At 39.2% G+C, this 12,866-nt stretch overlaps 1 protein-coding gene across 7 annotated transcripts in view; it reads left to right on the top strand.

Annotated features, from left to right (window-relative positions):
- B3GALT1 (beta-1,3-galactosyltransferase 1) overlaps nt 1-12,866 on the top strand; it is a 391,634-nt gene that overhangs the window by 86,220 nt on the left and 292,548 nt on the right. The window contains exon 1 of one of the 7 annotated variants that reach the window (XM_060778427.2): nt 5,129-5,208. The exons of the other annotated variants lie outside the window; for them this stretch is intronic. The gene's annotated coding sequence lies outside the window, so the exon portion shown is untranslated. Of the gene's footprint in view, nt 1-5,128; nt 5,209-12,866 lie in introns of those variants that run through there. 7 annotated transcript variants of the gene reach the window in all.

The raw sequence follows: 12,866 nt of genomic DNA, 5'->3' as shown, positions 1-12,866 counted from the left end.
TTCAGTTTGTTATTCATCCAAGTGTTCATTCTGAACCTATACAGTTGTAGGCTGGGTGCCCATATGAAGTGTGTTTCAGCATCGGAGGGAGGGCTAGTCTTAAGTGTCTGGCTTTCTAAGGCAAAGCAGTAAATAACACCCTGTTCCACCAGGACAAGATGTACAGTGCTAAAGGCTGGCCAAGTTATTTTGGCACCAGAGAAGAAAAATCTCAAAGTGGAAATATAATCATAATAAAGAACAATTTGCTTCCTTTTCTTGACACCCAAAATGAGCTTCATAAGCTAATTGCTTGACTTTGCCAATGGTAGAGCCAGTCTCCGTCAGGATATTACTCATAGTATGCCTTATATTTGTCTATACAGGGATGGGCAAATTACAAAATGGGGTTTGTATGTGCACTCATGGAGTCAATTTTTGTTTTGCTCCAAAATGCCCCAAAATTATCTCTAGAGAGTACATAGGAAATGTTCCATGTGTTCTGAGCACGCCCCCTTTGAATTGTTCAAAACTATTTCTTCAAAATATCCCAAAATACTATCTAAGACCCAACAAACATGCCCCCATGTCCTATAGAAGATATTTGGAAATCCAATTTTTAAAATAATAACGTTGTTACCTCTGTTCCTTGACTGAGAATGGAATGATCCCTGTGTTGCTGAAACACTTAAAAGTTGCTAATTAGAAGAATGATTTTGAGTTTATCTAGGAGTTTTTAGGCTGCAAATTAAATTAAGCTTGTGTTCACCTATAGAGTGTTTGAAATGAAAAAGGTGAGCAAAGCAAGTAATTGTTGATTTACGGTTTCAGATGAAGCAGACAGGTTGGTCTGTGAAAAGAAACATACGGTGAATTTCTAGTTTGCCTTTTATAATTCATAGCCTCCATTAGGACATTATCGCAACATGTGTCCCTCCACCTCAAAACCTGGAACGAAGTACTTACAAATAGCTAGTTACTTGCAGCGAGTTCATTCTCAAAATAATAGAGCTGTAACTTCATTACAGTGGTGCAGCAGGTTAAACTGCTGAGCTGCTGAACTTGCTGACTGAAAGGTTGGCAGTTCAAATCCAGGGAGTGGGGTGTGCTCTCACTGTTAGGTCTGGCTTCTGTCAACCTAGCAGTTCAAAAGCATGCAAATGTGAGTAGATCAATAGGTACCACTTTGGCGAGAAGTTAACGGTTCTCCTTAGAGATGTCTATGGACAATGGAAGTATTCTTGGATCCTTCCCTCCAAACACGGCAGCCTTCCAATGGAGCCAAAACAACACTTCTGCTCTATTTGGGTGTGATGGAGGAAGTGTTGCCTGCTGGTGAAACAGCATGGGGGGGGGGGGGGCTCCCCAGTGTGATAAGGTGAAGAGTCTGTTAGACCTGAGCAAAGCTGTTGATAGCAGGGTGCCTTAAAGGTCTCTCATTCCCAGAACTGCCATAAGTAGATGTTGATGTTACTGCAGTTAAGAACAACCCAGAAAGCTGTCATGAATTGCAAATAGTCTTTGAAAACTATGCAGTTTTTGATTACTTTCTTGTAGCGAGGATACAAAAAAGAGAAAAATTATTCATTTCTGCCTGTGAGAATGAAATTTATGAAGATGTACATCCCTAGTATGACAATGCATGATTTATTGTCATAGGGAATGAGCTTAGCAATACCCTTCCATGCTTGTGCGCTCTTTTACCCTTTTTACCATGTGAAAAAGAACACATTTTGAAACATTCATTTCTGTCTTCAGGTAACTATAGCTCACCGTACTGGCTGAAACCACACTGGTTAATATTGATTGACTCTAGTTGATTTGAAACAAATTATTTTCAAAAGGTATGACGTTTGCTCAACTCAGCACCACATTTTCAATTAACATCAGTTTAGAAGTGGTTGGTGTTGTTTATTCATTCAGTCGTTTCCGACTCTTTGTGACCTCATGGACCAGCCCATGCCAGAGCTCCCTGTTGGCTGTCACCACCCCAACTCCTTCAAGGACAAGTCAGGTGATTGGTAATATATGTCAAATTATCACTCAATAAAAATGGACTTGATCATTTCTAGCCTTGCAGTAGGGCAAGGGGGAGTATCCAAAGATAGTGCTGGAGTTGTGGGGAGAAGCTAGTCTTCTTCCTGTCATGATAAATCATGGCAGATTCATGGTGTGATGGTATCACACCACAAACCGACTCTACATATTATTGGATGTTAAGGATCTAGACCACTGATTCCCAACCATTTTTTCAGCCATGCCCCACCTAAGCATCTCTAAAATCCTGATGCCCACACATTCCAACCCCACCTGTGATATATACTTATTCTTGTTCAAAAAGTGAAGTTTTATTCACATGGAAGAAGCCCTTTTTTGTTAGCAGTTCGATGCCACATTTGGTATTAGCAGACACAGATTAGTCAAAATACACAAAGATACATTTTTAAATCGGGTAGCTAGAAGTCAGGGCATTCAAATAGGAATTGTAAATGTGTTAAATAATATTGATTTTCTCTGTTTGCTCTTTATTTTTGGCACTGTGAGATTTCTGTGGATGGAACAGTCCTTTGGAATATGTAATAAAAACAGGGTTGCAGTTTTGAATTGGAAACTTGGACTGTCTACCAACAACTATTTAATATATGATATTTTGGGTTAGTGCCTTTAAAAAGGGTCCCTGGTGGTGCAGCGGGTTAAACCACTGACCTGCTGAATTTGCTGGCCGAAAGTTTAGTGGTTTGAATCTGGGAGTTGGGTGAGCTTCAGCCAGCCTAGCAGTTCGAAAATATGCAAATTTGAGTAGATCAATAGGTTGTGCTCCAGCTGGAACGTAATGGCACTCTACGCAGTCATGCTGGCCACATGACCTTGGAGATGTCTATGGACAATGCTGGCTCTTCGGCTTAGAAATGGAAATGAGCATCACATCCCCTTCTCCAGACAATGTCAGGAAAACCTTTACCTTTAAAAAAATGCCCATTTCACCTAGTAAAGTCTATCCTTATGATGGCCTTCTATTTACTAGTTACTGGGTAGATTTATTTTTCCCTTATAGAGTATCCATTTGATGTCACCTATGTGGAAAAACAAAGCATCCCAAAAGCCCTGGCCTACACTGAAGGCATAAAAAGGTGCATGTGCTTGGTTTGAGTACCATTAGAACAACTGGCTTGTGATGCATCAAACCCGTCTTGCTTTGTAATTTCTGATACAGAATTAGACCAGGGTATTTGACCCTTTTACATTTTCACTTCCTAAGACTGTGAAGTAGAGAAAGAATGAACAATTCCCCAGAACTATCAAAATCACCAGAGATATCAAGTTTTGCTCATTTGCATCTTTTGCTTTTGAACATCTGGGGAATATATGAAGTATTTTTCTTCTCAGTTATTTAGTTCTGTAATTTTAAAGAAAATATTCTAAGTGGTAATTGCTTATGGTTTTGTTCTGGAATTACTTTATTAAGCTTTACATAGTTGTAAATCACAGCTTGATTTTAACGACATAAGGCAAATGGAAGCATCTAAAGAACAATGACACAATATATACACACATCCAAAGAGCCTCAAAAAATAAACATGCTCACTATACAAAATGAGCCGCTGTATTTTGTTCACAAATCCTCTTTATTTCATCAATTCTCAGATTGTAAAATGGAAAGGACAGGTATTTGCTTCCTTCTGAAAGAGCGCTTAAGAGTGATTTTTAAATTCTTTGTCACATTCATTTTGATTTTCTGATTCTAAACATTGCATATCAGAATTATAACAACATACAATAATCTTTTGTTTTAAAGTGATCTTATATTTCCATTCCTTTTTTTAAAAAAAATCAACAATACAGTATATTATTGTCTTTTCCTAACTTCTTTAAATGGCAAAGCAGGACTTTATGGATATTCAGATGACCTAGCTGTTCAATTGTAATATGTAACATTAAGGAATGCATTTCAAATAAGTTTACCTGCTGCGCCACTGGTGACATTTTCAAAAGAGCAAAACTTGAATAAATAAAAACAAATTTTGAATGCATCCACATGGAGTATAGCATTGGAGAAATAGAAATGGTCACTGACAGCTGCTCTAAATATGATGGGTTTTTTAAAAAATGTAGTCTGAGGAAATAAATAGCATTTACATCGAATGGGAGACATATTTGTGGGTATGTATAAATGTGTGCATAAAAACTGAAAGTAATATGATACCAGATGAAAAGTTGAAAAATGAGAAAAATCAAAACATCTCGCCCTCCCCTTTGTTTCATGCCAATTTATAGTCTAGAATTAAGCAGTATCTTTATGAGGGTCAATGAAAATGCCAATTCTCTCCTGTGTATGTTTGGGTGAGTGGGTATATTACTGTTTTTTAATGTTGTTAATTTACACTTGTTTTCAAAGTCTGTAAATTACCATGAACATCAGTACTGAAGAAAAGGCAGGATGCATAAATAAAATCATAGTTACAGTAAAATATATACTGTGAATGCAAAATGTTGAGGTCGCTTAGGAAATGTTTTATGAAGGGCAAGGAGATGGGGCAGGGAAGAAAAAATGGTATAACAAATAGGATCTTCAAACAACGTGTGACAGTACTGCATGGTTTTGTTTATAGCTGGCTGAAGAGAACCGGAGATTCTGGTGCTCAAATCCCTCCCCAGCCATCAGCCAGCATTTCATGCTCACTAAGAACGTTTGAACCTCCTTGGTTTCAGTTTTCCTTAGTCTGCTGACAACTTTTGTATTGCATGGCATTTTGATTACAGAAGGACCAACACTCAAGGAATTGAGATGGCTATTTATAATGCTAAAGTGCAGTGAACTAATGTGCACGCTTCCAATATTAGTTTTACTATTAACTTAAGGGCTTAGTCAAAACTGCTCATTGTTTCCCACACAATTTCCACCAACAAAGAAAATTTATCCCCATTATATGTCTTTTTTTTTTCTTGGCACTTCTTAGAATAATGCTATGAACTGGAAAAGAAGAAAACTAAATTACCAATCTCACAGTTGCAACCTAGCAACACTACAGTGTTTTGCCTTTGCTAATACCTTTGAAAAAATGCATTTTGAAGGTTCTTTCTGAGAAGAATTTCATTTTCTTTACAGGGTGGAATATAGTTAGCACCACTTTGAGAAGCTGTAGCTTGGCGATGGAGCATGTGGCACACATAGAGATGGTTCAAAGTTTACTTCCTGCTATCGTAATTGAAAAAGACATAAACAGTAAGGTAAAAGACATCTGCCAAAGAGTCTGGAGAACAGAGTCAAAAAAAATACACTGGATTTGATGTATCATTGCAAAAGCAGACCACAAGGCAGCCCCTGAGCCACACAATATCCTTCCACTACAATTTAGTGAGGATACAACATATTGGTGTAAAATTAACTAAAAACTATCTACCCATCTCCTCATTGAAGAAGTCGGAGGATGGGATGAAACCAGACATATTGGGATGGCAGCCCCTGACCAACTGTGGTCATGGGACAAAGCTGGGCACTGTCCCATGGTTTCCCTGCTGTCCCCCAGCTTCTGGACCTCCATGTGATGAGGTTCCTAGAGAGTTCACTGGAGTATTAAGAGAGGTATTCCCTCTAGGAAGAACCCAGCTTTTTATCCACTTTTTCACATTCACTGTAGTTCTGTGCAAATCTTCAGGGCTGACTGTAGTTATTATATTATTACTAGTTTAAAATGCTTAAAATGTGTATAGGAAGAAAAGCATAACCTGCTCTCCATCCCATATTATGACAATAATCTTCATAATATATCCTGGATTTTCAGAACATTTAGTGTTTGGGTATGAATCTTGAAGAAACCACCCTGTCGGTTAGCAACACCGTAGGACTAAGGGCCCTTCTACACATGGCTAAAAGCCCAGCAGTAGCTGGGTTAAAAAGTGGGGGGGGGGTGCTAAACAACATTTAACCAAAATACAGGTGGAATGCAAATGGAAAGCAATTAGAAGTCTCTGAAATCCTTTTGAATTTTTTTAATAATATTAAACAGAGCTTGAATTGATGATTGGATGAAGAGAGAGATAAGAAATCTGCTTGTATTTACATTAAGACATTCACATGTGCACATATGAGGTCCAGTGCATAACAGCGATTTAAACAAATTTCTGCTGGGTGTCCCCCATCTGCCTTCTATCTTGATCCACTGCAAAGAAAAATGTGAGGACAGCAGGGGACCATTTCCCAGGACTGACAGGTCTGCGTGTGGACCCACTGTCAGGTCCCAGGATGTTTTGCTCCAGATTTAAAACACGCATTTTGGCACTGTGGAAGCACCCTAAGTGAAATCCTACCAGCATCTCACATTGACCCGATTCTTTTTGAGTTATTGGCCACATTGCCATCAATAGGCTAAAATTTGGTCCTTTTCACACTAGACCATTATAGCACCATAATTCCACTTTTAACTTCATGGTTGCATTCCATGTTATCCTAAGAGTTGTAATTCAATCTGAGGCACCAGAGGAGCTCTGTAAATGTCCCTCCCTAAACCCCAAGATTCCTTAAAATGAAACTCTGCAGTTTTGTTTTTTTCATGTCAGGAGTGACTTGAGAAACTACAGTTCACTTCTAGTTTGAGAGAATTGGCCATCTGCAAGGACATTGCCCAGGAGATACCCAGATGTTTGATGTTTTACCATTCTTGTGGGAGGCTTCTCTTATGTCACCGCATAGGGAGCTGTAACAGACAGGGGGAGCTCAACCCACTCCCCCAGATTCGAACCGCTGACCTGTTAGTCAGCGGTCCTGCCTGCACAAGGGTTTAACCCATTGCACCACCAGGGGCTGTGCTGTTGAAATGAAATAATAGTGCTATAATTGTGTCATGTGGAGAGTCCCTTGCTGAAAGTGTTGGTATAAGAATAGAAGGCACACCAATGACTTTCCCTTCTGGCAAGTTAAAGAAAGGAAAGGAGGAAAGTAAAACACAATATTCCAGATTGGTGACCCCCATTGTAGCTTTGAAATACAACTCTCATGAGTTCTAGCCAACTTAGTAATCGAAACATCTGAGTTGCACTGATTGTCTACTCCTGTTCTAGCTCTTTATATCCTGCAATGTGAATCAGGGACTTCCAAAATACTGTGGTAAGCTGCCCAGCTGCTCTCTGTGGGTTTTGCCTGAATGTGGTCATTCTGCACATATCGAGGGGGGAGGAAGTCCCCCTAAACCCAGATGGACTTTTTGTCTGAATAAATACACTGAAGATCAGGCAATGCTGTATGTCCAGAATCTCCAGTGAATGAGCACTTGGCCAGTGTGCTAGCCTCTGTGACTCAGATAGAAATCATAGGGACTTTGAAATACTTTGCATCTCTCCAGAGATTATTTTAGCTGCAAATGACAAAGGCACTGGTGATTGCGCTCCTGTAATTTCCTGTTAATGAGAACTCCTGAGATTTCTAACATGAACTATGAATGTACAAATAATTTCTTTTTTGGGACTCTTGCCATGAAGTACCATTTAATTAGGTCACAACTCTGAAAGTATTAGCTCAGGCCTCAGCCAGAGACATAATTGTTCTCTTTCTCATATATATATATATATATAGAGAGAGAGAGAGAGAGAGAGAGAGAGAGAGAGAGAGAGCACACAAGGCAACTAAACCCACCAAAGAGAAACAGAGTAAACAAGTAAACTATTATACTTTTATTAAAGCTGGTGTGTACAGTGACCTCGCATCTTAACTGTGATCTATTAAATCATGATTTATTGAATCAGGAATGAGTTGTATGCCTGGACAATCTCTACTTGCACTTTTTTTTACTTGGGGAACTGCCAACATACTGTATGACTCCCATATCCAGGGGGGACATGTTCCCAGACTTGTGAGTTTATCTGAAACGGTGGATAATAGCAGACTTTATTGTTTCCAAAGGGACAATTGATGGAGCTACTGAGAAGAGAATGTCGCTTTTACAGGAGGCCCTAAGTGAATAAGTAAAACTGTGGATAAGTGAAACTGCATATATTGGATCCATGGAAGGTTGTCTTGTACTGATAATCTTTAAGCTCCCCCTGCATTCATGAGCAATCTGAAAGAAGGATATATAGACTTGTAAACTGGTGGTGACATCTTACATAGTCAGGATAAGCTAGGCTGGACCTTATTGATGTATTTGTGGCTCACAGCACATGTGTTGTTGTTTAGTCATTCAGTCGCTTCTGACTCTTTGTGACCTCATGGACCAGCCCATTGCAGAGCTCCCTGTTGGCCATCACCACCCCCAGCTCCTTCAAAGTCATGCCAGTCCCTTCAAGGATACCACCCATCCATCTTGCCCTTGGTTGGTCCCTCTTCCCTTTTCCTTCCATTGTTGGTACATGTAACCATTATAAAATACAGTGAAAAGCTTGAGTGGGGGGTTAATAGTGTTAATTTTATTCGAATAACAAACACCTGCTCTATGAAAAGGTTTTTGCATTAAAAGTCCCATAATTTCCTGTGACATTCCTGGAGTTTTTGTCTCAAAGACAACCTTTCCAAGCTCTGGCAAACACTTAGGGAGACTAGGATGGGTATTTAAAAATGACAGTTCTGATAAGATAAAGAAATCACGCTATTAGTCAGATATCCTCATTTTTTTGTCATGTTAGGAGCGACTTGAAAACCTGCAAGTCGCCTCTGGTGTGAGAGAATTGGCCGTCTGCAAGGATGTTGCCCAGGGGATGCCTGGATGTTTGATGTTTTACCATCCTTGTGGAAAGCTTCTCTCGTGTCCCTGCATGGAGAGCTGGAGCTGACAGAGGAAGCTCAACCCACTTTCCCTGGATTCGGTTTTGCGCTACCAGGGGCTCTTTAGGTAACTTCATGGGCCCATGCCAGGGTTTTATATTATCTACTGTGGAAGACAACTACGTTCAGATTTCTTGAAGTGTTCAACATTGCTTAACGTTGAAATCTTACTGGCATTTGTGATTAGATAACATATATAGTGTATACTTGTTTCATTCCATTGTTCTTTCCTAAGTGTGATTTAAAGTGTGTAAACTATGCAGATGATTTAGAAAAATGAAGCAGAGATATTAATGTTGCTTTTGAATATTACATGGTGTTTCTTACAATTTATGCAACTTGCTTACTGATAATTTTGAAAGCCTTTAGGTCATAAAGTTAAGGACTTGGCCCAGATTGATTTTTCCCTGTTGGGACAATGCTTAAAATCTGATTTAATGGCCTTCGGTGACTAGCTGGCTGTCTGGCATTTTCTTTGCAGCCGACAAGATTTTCACTTCTCCTCTGTCACTGCAAAGATAATTTCCCCTATAATATGTCTAGTACAGAATAGGTTTTCTGGATGATTTATGAGCACCCAGGTATAAAACTCATTCCGAAGAGACGGCTCAACAAGGCAAAGTATTAGCATTGGCTGTACCAGAAAGAAACAGAGTCCATAGGGTGGGGTGGAGAGTGGGGAGATATTTACGAGAAGACTGCAATAAGTAGGTCATCATACACACAAACTAACAGACACAACACTCTTTTGTTATGTTATGCCTCTAGCCAATGAACCCTCCTCTATGTAGAAAGGAGTAGATGTGACATAAAATCAGTATAATAATGCTTTTCTATATAAGAAAAGACATGAAGTCCTGTTTTGGAGACATACAAGCCCAACCCACAATCTTAGACACTTTTGGCATAGCAGAAGTATATGTCAATGGTAACATTAGATTCTACCTTTGGGCAACTAGCTATGCAATCCTCTTGTGCAATGGTTCATTAGCTCCATGTCCATCAATAGAAAGCTTGGGAAATGGCTGTGTGTTTGTGGAACAAATGGCTGCACCAGGAACTACACTTACGAAATCTCTGACAAAATTCAACCATTTGTATGTTTTTAATTATACTGGCATAGAGAAAGTCAAAGCCAAACCACCTCTGAACAAATTTTGCCAAGAAAATCCCATGATAGGTTTGTTAAAATGACATGAAGGCACACAACAACAACAACAACAACAACAACAACAACAACAACGCCAAAAGAGAATTCAGGCCCAAGTATCAATGTTCCACTTTTCAACAGTCTGCTCAAAGTTCTCATTTAGCTGCTTGGCAACTATTAGGGAAATATCTTTTTCACACGAGACAGGTAAAGCATTTCCATCCCACTCTAATCATCACAATTGCATCCTATAGAATGCTGGGAATTGTAGTTTGGGGAAGCATTTCAGATTTGTGGCAGGGAGTTCTAAGTCCCTTACGAAAGAATAAATCACAGGGATAGAGCAGTTATTATGTAATGCGAAAGAGACCAAAGCTAATAAGGCAAAATTAGAATGAAATCTTAACCCAGCCCAAAGTGAGTTGAAAGCAATTTTTACATTTACATTAGCATACACTGATGGAAAGTACTCACATCTGTTGAAGGAAAGAAATCAATATACTCTTGATCCACTGGTTAAGAATAGTGTGGAAGGAGGAGCAATACAAACGTGTAAAAAAAGAAAAGAAAATATAAGTAGTTTATATCCCACAGAACAAGAAATCCTAAAACAGGTGATCCAAATTCATGAGCATTCCCTGGCTGTTGCTGTTTTCTGTTGGTTTTGCTATTGATATTAAAACAGTTACATCCCACCCTATACAATCATATCTCAGCATAGTGTACTGTACAGTCTCTGTATACATGGGAGATACATTTCTGGACTTTGTGTGGATACATAACATTGTGAATGATAGCAAAACCTAAGGCCCAGGAATACCATGGAGTCATGCTGGAGGACCTAGAAAATGCCTAGAGATGCATTGTTTTGTTGGAAGTGAATAAATCAATCTGTGGGTACTAGTTCTACCAATGTGGACAAATAAAATCAATTTACAGTTTTAAAAACAAAACTGACAGTTTTAAACAAACGAAAGGCGTATTAAACAATTTAACAAGTTAAAACATATTTTGAATTATACAATAGGAACATAGTGTTAGAAAGGACTACAAGAGTGATCTATTCCAACTATCTTTCGGTGTTAGAATTCACAGCTGAAGCATGCCTAGGAAGGAACCATCAAATGTCTACTTAAAACCTCCTACAAAGGAGAATCATCTGAAGGTATCTATTTGACTGTTGAATGGGTCTTGCTGTTAGGAGGTTATCTATTTAGAATCTCCTGCCTCGTAATTTAAATCCACTGCTTCAGGTCCTATCTTCCGTGGCAGCAGAAAGCAACCTTCCTCCATCTGCTATATGACAGTCCTTTTGATATTTAAATACATCTTTACATATGGCCACCTCTCTGTCTTGTCTTCTCCGATCTTCTCTTCCAGATAGTAGTTCTCTCTATCTAGAAGGAACAATAATAAATGAATTACTTATTCAATAAAGTATATTTTCTTGGAATGGCCATCCAAGCTGTTAGCAATAGTTAGCAACCATTTAAAAACACTACAGTCAATCATATATTTCAGCCACACAGGTCCTTTCCTCTAATATCAGCTTCAAAACCTCTCTAAGTTGACATTTAAGAGTATTTCTGGTTATGACTTGTATTGTTTCTGAATGATAAGAAACTTACTTATGGACTTGATCAGAAGTGAGAGACTTTATGCACTCTAAATGCGGATGAAGAATTATTTCCATCATAACCCATCATTGATCAAACTGGCTTGGAACGATGAGAATTGGAGTTCAACAATTTTTAGACCAGTGGTTCTCAAGCTGTGGGTCCCCAGATGTTTTGGCCTTCAACTCCCAGAAATCCTAACAGCTGGTAAATTGACTGGGATTTCTGGGAGTTGTAGGCAAAAACATCTGGGGACCCATAGGTTGAGAACCACTGTTTTAGACAGTTGAAGTTCTGAGGTTCAGCTGTCATCTTCAGTTTTATTTATTTATTTATGACTTTCTATCCCGCCTTTCTCAAGCCTGAATGTGACTCAAGGTGGCTTACAAAGATGAAGAGATCAGCTTTAGATGAAGATATCAGCTTAGGCAAAGAAGTTATAGTCCCTGTTGCATTAACATCAGTCTATCAGGGTTGTACAGACCCAATGTGGTAGTTTGAGCATTGAACTATGACTCTGGAAATGAGGGCTTGAACCCCTGCCTTGTGATAGATTTGCCTTATAGTTGCCATAAGTTGGAAACACCTCGAAGGCACACAGAAACCACAACAGTTTTGGGGTTATTGCAAGGATTATTAAGATAATGGTTGTGGAACATATTGCTATTTCTTTCGCGTGGGATATTCGCTGAAGAACGGTGTGGTGGCTGTATTTGATTATCCTGCCTCTTTTTAGACTCCAGGTGGATCTGGACATTTTAAGATACTTTACAGGCAGTCCAGGGGGATCCTTGTCATCTGATTACCAGGGCTTTCTGTTTTCTCATAGCCAGATATATGATACCTGAAATATGAAATGTATTGCTGTATCTCTCGTTTTCCTTTTCAGTGATTACAGGTTTGGGGTGATAGTACGTTTTGAGAATGCAGGATATGAGGAGGAATGGCTTATTTTCTCCCTTCTCAGAACAAACATCAGAACTAAAATCAACAGCTAGAAAACGGAAGGAAAAACCTTCCAATTGCACTACAGAAGGGAGTCTTTCCTCACTGGAAACTGCCCTCCTGATGAGAATCAGCCCCACTTCACACCTGCAGTTATTTAAAGGAAAAAGAGAGGTAGAGCTGTTCACTGCGCATTGGGTGTAATGTGGAGAGTGGCCCTGAATAATCACAGCAACACACTGAAGGTTAAAGAGGTTAGATCTACCCCTTCCCTCCTGACTTTTTCGCAAGACACTTAAGACTTGGCTGTGAGAGCAAGCATTAACAGAATAGATGGTTTGTATTGGCTTAGATGAGATTGCAAGGGCCACATTTTTGGACTGATTTGGAGCACATTTTAAACTTGCCAAACTATTCTTAA

This window comes from Anolis sagrei, chromosome 1 (genome assembly GCF_037176765.1).
Source record: "Anolis sagrei isolate rAnoSag1 chromosome 1, rAnoSag1.mat, whole genome shotgun sequence".
Taxonomy (NCBI): Eukaryota; Metazoa; Chordata; class Lepidosauria; order Squamata; family Dactyloidae; genus Anolis; species Anolis sagrei.
The sequence above is the reverse complement of the archived record's forward strand: the minus strand, read 5'-3'. Positions and strand labels throughout refer to the sequence as shown.